This window comes from Pan troglodytes, chromosome Y (assembly GCF_028858775.2).
Source record: "Pan troglodytes isolate AG18354 chromosome Y, NHGRI_mPanTro3-v2.0_pri, whole genome shotgun sequence".
In the NCBI taxonomy this organism is placed as follows: domain Eukaryota; kingdom Metazoa; phylum Chordata; class Mammalia; order Primates; family Hominidae; genus Pan; species Pan troglodytes.
In genome coordinates this window covers 32114077-32123689 of record NC_072422.2, presented here as the reverse complement: position 1 = coordinate 32123689, position 9613 = coordinate 32114077, and the positions used below count along the sequence as shown (strand labels likewise).

The 9613-nt window shown below is 43.5% G+C and overlaps 1 pseudogene; it reads right to left on the bottom strand.

The window, feature by feature from the left end:
• Window positions 1–399: 399 nt before the first annotated feature.
• LOC112209183 (argininosuccinate synthase-like) lies at window positions 400–7708 on the bottom strand (annotated as a pseudogene).
• Between the last annotated feature and the right edge of the window lie 1905 nt (window positions 7709–9613).

Genomic DNA, 9613 nt, shown 5'->3' with positions numbered 1-9613 from the left:
CTCCTCTCTACTAAAAACACAAAAATTAGAGAGGCATGGTGGCACATACCTGTAATCTCTGCTACTTGAGAGGCTGAGGGATGAGAATCATTTGTACCCAGGAGGTGGAGATTGAGTGAGCGGAGATCAAGCCACTGCACCCCAGCCTGGGTGACAGAGTAAGTGTCTCAAAAAAAAAAATTGTCATTTTATAGCTCCCCACTGCAGCTGCCCCCCACCCTTCCCTTTGATGATCACTTTTGCAGGCTTCAGCGGTACCAGGGAAAAAGTTGGGGCCTGGCAGCCCCACTATACTGCCAGCCGGGGAGAACAAGTCACAATTACGAATTATCACAATAATTAGTGTCTGTTCTTGGGGTATCTGCAAAGTGTGCAAAGTGAGGAGGCCCCAGCTCCCCCTCATGTAGGGGCCCATTTGGCAGGGAGCTTGCTTTAGAGACAATGATATTCCTTCAGCCTGATGGAATTGATGTAGATGAACCTGGTGGCATTAATTGGCTCCTAATCGCCCTGCACATTCATGCTCACCAGCTCCTCATTTTAGAGAGACAGTGGGGACTCCTGTCTGAGGATGTCCACCTGGCTCTTGAAGACAGACACCTGCACTTTCCCTTCCACTCACTCCTGGGACTTGGTGATGCAGTGGTGGACAAATTCACATTCAGGGCTGTGCCAGAAACTGGTGTACACCAGCGCAGCAAATTTCAAGCCCAGGCCTTGTTTGATTTTGCACTCTTCCTGATTCATGGTGAAGGCCTGGATGTGTAAATGAGCATGGTAAAGGATGGTGCCTGCTGGGGTCTCATAGATGCCTCAGGACTTCATTGCAATGAAATGGTTCTCCATGATGTCAATATGGCCCAGGCCATGCTTGCTTGCAGCTTCGTTCAGGTACACGCAGAGCTCCTAGGAGGTCTGGTGGGTGGCGCCATCCTTGACGTTGGTCACCTTCATGGGGACCTCTTTTTTGAACTCAATCTAGAGAATGTCAGGGGTGTTGGGGGCTTTGGTCAGGTCCTTAGTCTTTGTGTAGAGACCGGGAGGTGCTTATGGTACTTGTGTTTCTCCAGGATTCCAGCCTCATAGCTGATACACATGAGGTTCTCGTCCATGCTCCACGGGTTCTTGAGAGTGACTGGGATGGGAATCCGATGTTGCTTTGTGTATTCCATCAGATCATTGCAGCCGTTGAGCCAGTAGTAGAACTCGGGCATCCTCCAGGGAGCAATGACCTTAATCTGAGGGCCAGTGAGCAGGTGAGCTCAAACTGGACATGATCGTTCTCCTTTCCCATGATGCCATAGGATACGTACTTGGCCCCCTCCTGCTGGGTGATTTCCACTTGTTTGTGGGCGATGCAGAGCCTAGCCAGAGAGGTGCCCAGGAGGTAGTAGTCCTCATACAGGGTGCTGGACTGGATGGCCGGCCAGATGAACTCCTCCACAAACTCCCTGCTGACATCCTCAATGAACACCTTTTTGGCCCCAAGCTTGCATGCCTTCTTCCTGTCTTTCTCAAAGTCTTCCTTCTGGCCAATGTTGGCCAGGTAGGCAGTGACATCATGTCCTTGTTCCTTCAGCCACACAAGCATGCAGGAGGTGTCCAGGCCACCACTGTGGGCCAGAACCATGGATCCTTTGCTGGATATAGCATCTGGGATTGGAGGTGCGAGTTCCCTGCATCTGAAATCTGTCTTCACGGTGCAGTAAACCACTTGCGCCCCGTGCCGCAGAAGCAGGTGACAGAGCAAGAGGAGGTAATTTTTTTACAGCAGCTGTACCAAACTAATACTGTTCAGTTTAGCAGCAACACCCAAATCAATGAGGAATATCAGGTTGGTTAGCACACTGACCAAGAGTTTGGGTCAGCACTGACTCCAGGCCCATGAGCCATGCTCAGACACTGTGTGGAGAGTGTTGTGGTGTACACTGAAGGAGTTTTGAACTCTCCTTTGGAGCACCATGGCCTTGGTGTGGCTGTCAGATGTGCTTGGATTCAGTGCCTATCAGCTGAGGAGCTGAGCCTATTGAGAATTCTGCGTGTCAAAATTGGTCAGCATTTGAGGCAGTTCTGGGCTATCAGGGGGAGACAAGTTTCCATGGCAGACACGAGCCAGAGTCGAAGAGAGAAAGGCAGAGGAGGCAAGATAATGGCCTCTGAAAGAGGGCCACATCCCAATCTCCTATGAATATGGTACCCTGCAATGGAGAAAGGGAATACAGGTTGCAGATAGAATTAAGGTGGCTAACTCACTCGACCTTAAAACTAGGAGATTGTTTTTGATTATTCAGGCTGGGCCCAATCTAATTGCGAGAAGTCAGGCTGGATTCAGGACCCTAAATGCCATGACAGGTGTACTTGTAAGAGACAGAAAAGGAGACACAGACACAGAGGAGAAGGCCACTCGGAGACAGAGGCAGAGACTGGAATGATGGGGCCACAAGCCTAGAGATACCTGGAGCCCCCAGGACCTGGGAGAGGCAGGAAGGGTCCTCCCCTAGAGCCTCCAGAGGGAACTAAGTACACCTGTAGTAGTTTAAACTGTCCTTAGAGTCCTTAAAAGTAGAGAAAATTCAAGGCCAGCCTGGGCATCATAGCAAGACATTGTCTCTACTAAAAAGAAAAAAAAGGAAAAAAAGAAGCCAGATATGGAGGCGCACACCTGTAATATCAGCTATTCCGGATGCTGAGGCTAGAGAAATGCTTGATCCCAGGAGTTGAAGGCTGTAGTGAGCTATGACCGTGGTGCTGCACTCCAGCCTGGATGATAGAGCAGGACTCTATCTCAAAAAATTTAAAAAGCTGGGAGCAGTGGCTTATGCCTGTAATCCCAGCACTTTGGGAGGCTGAGGCAGGAGGATCGCTTGATCCCAGGAAGTTGAAGCTGTAAGGACACCACTGCACTCCAGCCTGGGCTACAGAGTAAGACCCTGTCTCAAAAAAATAAAAAACAGCAGAAGAATCAGAGATAAGTATGGTTGTCTCTGGAAGCTGGAAATGAAGTTTCCTGTTTATAGTCAGCCGGAAAGGGAGACCTCAATTCTACAACCACAGGAAACAATTCTGTCACCATCCCTGAAAAGCAAGGAAATGAATTCTTCCTAACATCTTCTCTATTAAAATGCAGCCCTACTGATAACCTTTTTTTTCACTTTTGTAATTATCACTTTAATGAGTAACTTAATATAAAAAACCAGGAAAAAAAAATCTACATTTGTATCAGACCAAAGATCAGGTTTAAAAAATGCATACACCATGCTTCTGTTCAAAATAGATTCCAGAAGGAAATTCACAAGGATTTTTCTTTCTTGGCAAAGGTGTTTACTTTTTAAAATAATGTGAACTTGTACTTGTGATTAAGGGGTACATGTGCAGGTTTATTACATTGTTACGTTGCGTGACGCTGAGCCTACCGACATCTTGATTTTAGCCCAATGAAGCTCTTGTTGAACTTCTCACCTCCAGAATTACTGAACTGTAGAAGTGTAAGAAAATAAATTTGCATCATTTAAGCAACTAAGTTTATAGCAATTTGTGACAACAGCCACAGAAAATTAATAAGTTGGCAAATGGGTGAGGGCCTGTGAACTCTCTATCTTCCCAGGAGGCAGCCATTTATCCAGTAATAATGCACTGTACATCAGGAATTACTGGGCCACAACGTGAGTCATTTCTAGTGGTAGGAATTGACTGCCGATCCCCCCCTGCTGTACCTTGGTCTTCTCACCTGTGAGCCATTGGGCCCCCTTGTGAGTAACTAGGAAGGTTAACAGAAGAGCCAGTGTCCCTGAACTACTCTTTCTCAAGGTGAAATTGACCTGTCACGGGCCCCGTCAGGGTTATCACTCAAAAAAGCCAATGAGCCAGTGTAAACAGGAGATTCCTTCAAATCAGAGTATCCTCTGGGAGATGCACGATCCATATTCTACTCGCTTCAGAAACAACTCGGGTGTTCGCCAAAAATGTGCAGCCCCAGGTCAAACGCTCGGATTAGCTCAATGAAGGTTTCTGGAATGGGGCCTCCACTGTCTCATTTTCTGGTTCTCCGATGGGTCCTTCCTGGTATCACCTCCCCATAAACACCTTATCCTCAAATCCTAGTCTCTGCTTGTGCTTCTAGGGGGAACTCAGTTTCCTACATTTAATTCTGCTTAAACCCCTACCCCAATAACCCTACCATAACCCTACCAATAACTCTTTCAAGCAATCCATGTAAGTTGTATGAGCCATAGACAGATAAACTAAGTGTAAGAAATGTTTGAATAAACAGATCAAACATTTAGATTTTAACTCGTTTATTTATGTTTTTTTCCAGTTGAAAAAGAAAGAAAACTTATAAAGAATAACGAACTCCCTAAAGGCAAAGGGAAAATGTTTGTATACTTATCTAATTCATATTGAAATCTGCATAAGATATTCATACATATTTAACTGCATAACTTTATACATGTTTTAATGAATATCAATTTATTGTATTGTAATACATAAATATTTTATAACATACATTATATTGATGACACATTTAAATGTATTGATATATTATAAAATATAAATATATAATTTATATAAACAAATTTTAATTAGATGTTATAAGTTAATTAGATAACTTGATTAGGTAAACATTAGATATTTTTAAATGAATGTATCATATATAATATACAAATATATAAATATAATATATAATATATAAATGTATTATAAATACATAATGGAATGAATATATCATTATAACAAATATTACATAATATAGAAAGATATTTATATTATGATGTCTGTTACATATTCATATGTAACTTTTTTTTTTTTTTCAGATGGTGTCTCACTGCATTGCCCAGGCTGGAGTGCAATTGCGAGATCTCGGCTTCACTGCAACCTCTGCCTTCTGAGTTAAGTGATTCTCCTGCCTCAGCCACCCGAGTAGCTGGGATTACAAGGGTGCCCCACACCCAGCTAATTTTTGTATTTTTAGTAGAGATAGGGTTTCACTATGTTGGCCAGGATGGTTTCAATCTCCTGACCTTGTGATCTGCCTGCCTTCACCTCCCAAAGTGCTGGGATTACAGGCATAAGCCACCACATGCAACTTATGTGCCATATATTATATATAATAGAATATAGTGTGTATTTTATTAATATGATATAATTTTATAATATAGCTTATATACCCATATAATGTATATCTTATATACCCAATAATTTATGAAATATACTTACAGACCCATATATTTATATACTATATACTATTTGCATTATTAACCATAAATATTATAATTACTACATTAAATCATTTGTAATACAATTATTAACAAATATACACAAGATAAAATTGCTTTAATAAGTTTTAAAGAAACCAATGATACAACACGATGTGCCTGGAAATCAAGAAATCTCTTATAGTTGTTATAAGATGTTGAAAATGAGGGCCAGGCATGGTGGCTCATGCCCGTAATTCCAGCATTTTATGAGGCTGAGGCAGGAGGATCGCTCGAGCCCAGGAGTTTGAGACCAGCCTGGGCAACATAATGAAATCTTGTCTCCACAAAAAATATAAATGTTAGCTGGGCATGGTGGTGCATACCTGTAGTCCCAGCTACTCAGGAGGCTGAGGCAGAAGGATTACCTAGGCCAGGAGGTCAAGGCTACAGTGAGCCATAATAGTACCACTGCACTGCAGCCTGAGTGACAGATTGAGACCCTGTCTAAAAAAACAAACAAAACAAAACAAAACAACAACAACAGAAAAAGATGTTCACTTTCCTTTAAGGTTTCCATATTGCTTAATTAGGAGATATTTACAAAAGAATCTATTATCTTTATTTCAGGAAATAAATTGACAGAAAGGTTTTTTCCTGGAAAAAGCTGTTAGAAAAATCTTTAAAAATTAAAGTAAGATATTCTGTGTTAAAATTAGGTTTTAGTAAGCTGGAGAAGCACATTCCTAAAACTACACAGGCAAGCATGTTACCAATGTGATATGGTTTGGCTGTGTCCCCACCGAAATCTCATCTTGAATTGTACTCTTTGTAATTCCCATGTGTTGTGGGAGGGACCCAGTGGGAGATAATTTGAATCATGGGGGCAGTTTCCCCCATACTGTTCTCATGGTAGTGGGTGGGTCTCATGAAATCTGATGGTTTTATGAGGGTTTCTCTTTTGCATCTTCCTCATTTTTTGTTGCTGCCACCATGTAAGAAGTGCTTTTTGCCTCCTGCCATCATACTGAGGCCTCCCCAGCCATGTGGAACTGTAAGCACAATGAAACCTCTTTTTCTTCCCAGTCTTGGGTATGTCTTTATCAGCAGCATGAAATGAACTAAGACACAATGCAGTAAGAGTTTGCACTGACATAGCATTCAGACTGATGAGGGCAGGTGTGCTAATTGAATGTCCCTGTGTCCTCCTTTCTCCCAGCCCTTGGCAGACATCAGTGATTTCTCTAAGTGGTTTTCTCTGCTCAGCCCACACACATCCCCAGACCGGTTCTCTATTTGCACTTCAGACAGGTTGGTACAGACCTGTTAAAAGCAGACAGGCAAGACAGCACACACTGTTCCCTGCTGAGATGTGGAATCCAGCAAGTGGGATTAACACAATTTAGGCCCTTGTGGAGTTCGAGCTATATCAATACACTCAATATTTTTGGATTTATTAACTAGACAAATGATGAAATCAATAAATGAATTTTTTTATTGCTTGACTTTTTAAATGATGACTTTTAGAAGCAGTGTAATTGGTTTTTTAAAAAATGTATGTTAATTTATGGGGTACACATGTGATTATGTAACCTAGACAGATTGTGCAGTGGTGAAGTCTTGGCTTCTGTATCCATCACTGGCATAATGCATTTGTGCCCATTAAGTAACTTGTTATCCCTCAGCACCCTCCTACCCTTCCCAGTCAGCAATGTCTATGATTCCGGACTTTACTCCTATGTGGTAACATTATTTAGCTCCTACTTATAAATAAGAACATGCACTGTTTGTCTTTTTATTTCTGAGTTGTTTTACTTAAGAAAATAACCACCACTTCCTTCCATGTTGCTGCAAAAGATATGGTTGCATTCCTTTTTGTGGTTGAATAGTGTTCCACTGTGTACATATACCACATTTTCTTTATCCCATCATCCATTGATGGACACTTAGGTTGATTCCATATCTTTGCTATTGTAAATAGGGCTTCCAGTACAGGTGTCTTTTCTTTTCATTTTTAGATGGAGTCTCACTCTGTCTCCTAGCCTGCAGTGCAGAGGCACCATCTTGACTCACTGCAACCTCTGCCTCCCGGGTTCAAATGATTCTCTTGCCTCAGTCTCCAGAGTAGTTGGGGCTACAGGAATGTGCCACCACCACTGGCTAATTTTTGTATTTTTACTAGATACAGGGTTTCACCATGTTAGCCAGGCTGGTCTCAAGCTCCTGACCTGTTGTGATCCACCTGCCTCAGTCTCTCAAAGTGCTGGGATTATAGGCATAAGCCACCATGGCAGGCCAGTGCATGTATCTTTTTGATATAATAATTTCTTTTCCTTTGGGTAGATATCCAGTAGTGGGTTGCTGGATGGAATGATAGTTCTATTTTTGGTTCTTTGAGAATTCTCCACACCCTTTTTCATCAGATTGTACTAATCTACATTCCCAAGAACAATGTATAAGTATTCCCTTTTCTCTGCATCCTCACCAACATCTGTTGTTTTTTCAATAATAGCCATTCTGACTGGAGTAGGATGAAATCTCATGGTATGTAATATCTATCTTGCTAAAACGTGTTTAAATGTACTTTGCTGTGTGGTTCACTTTACCATGAAACAAAATCACAGCCCATCATATCTTCTAGTGGCAATCAAAGTGCTCACATGAGGCCATGCAGGATGGCTCATGCCTGTAATCCCAGAAATTTGGGAGGCTGAGGCAGGTGGATCACTTAAGGTTAGGAGTTCAAGACTAGCCTGGCCAACATGGCAATACCCCATCTTTACTAAAAATACAAAAATTAGCCAGATGTGGTGGTGCATGCCTGTAATCCCAACTATTCTGGAGGCTGAGGCAGAAGAATCACTTGAACCCGGAAGGTGGAGGTTGCGGTGAGCCCAGATCATGCCACTGCACTCCAGCCTGGGCAGCAGAGCAAGACTGTCTTAAAAATAAACCAACAAAAAGTGCTTACATGTTAAGATCTACCATAAAATTTGGTATGCACATAGAGGTTCAGATAGGTCTAGGCTGAGTGTACTCCATGAATCTACATAAAAATCAGTCATCTACTTTTTCATTTACAGCACTGTTCATATGGAAGGGGGGCAGGGAACTGCTGGGTAGAGGAGGGTGTGGTCCCTGGCTAGGGCTCCACCTGTGGGCCTGTGCCCACGGACCTAAATGAGGACAGGCACTCCTGTTTTCCTGCCCAAATGTTGCATTTTCCAAGACCTTTCTGGCCTGCTCTGCCTCCAATCTGTGCTTATAAAAACCTCGAGACTGTAGCAGGCAGACACACAATTACCTGGACATTGAGAGGAACACATAAGCGGAGACGACACAAGCAGCTGGACCTTGAGGGGAGCATGCCAGTGGAAGAGTGCACTGGCAGACACTGGCAGGCTGGCGGGCCATTGACTGGCAGAATGGCATGGAGTTTGGCAGGAGAGGTCAGAGGAAAAAAGCCTGGGCTGCTGAGCAGCCAGCAACTCCAGGGGAAAACCATCTCCCTTCTGCCTCCCCTATCTGCTGAGAGCTACCTCCACTCAATAAAACCTTGCACTCATTCTCCAAGCCCACGTGTGGTCTGATTCTTCTGGTACACAAAGACAAGAAACCGGGGATACAGAAAACCCTCCATCTTTGTGATAAGGCAGGGGGTCTAATTGAGCTGAGTAACACAAGCCGCTTATGGATGGCTAAACTAAAAGAGCACTCTGTAACACACGCCCACCGGGGCTTCAGGAGCTATAAACATTCACCCCTAGATGCTGCCGAGGGGTCGGAGCCCCACAACCTCCCGGTCTGCCTGCACCTCTGAGGGGTTTGCGCAGTGGGGCACTGAAGGGGTGAGCCACACCTCCATCGCACGCCCTGTGAGGGAGATGAGGGAACTTTTCCCATTTCACTGTGGCTGAGATAGTCAGATACCTACGTGACACTCATTTTCCCTTACTTCTTTACTGAGTGTAACAGGCTGCATACAGGTGCCCAGAGATGTCCACATCCTAATCCCTGGAGCCCATCAATATGTTATTTCATGTGGAAACAAATGACTTTGCAGATGTATTAGGTTGGTGCAAAAATAATGGCAAAAACTGCGATTACTTTGGCACCAACCTAATATTAACGGCAAAAACCGCAATTGCTTTTGCAGCAAGCTTATAATTAAGTTAAACATCCTGAGATGGGGAGATGAGCCTGGGTTGTCCAGGTGCACCCTGATGTAATCACAGGGTCCGTAGAAGAGGGAAGGAGGAGGGTCAGAAAGAGAAAGATTGGAAGACACTAGGCAGCTGGCTTTGAACATACAGAAAGGGACCACGGATTTCACCCAAGAGCCTCCAGAAGGAACACAGTCTTGCCAGCACCTTAATTTTGGACTTCTGAGCTCCAGAACTATAAGATAATACATTTGTGTT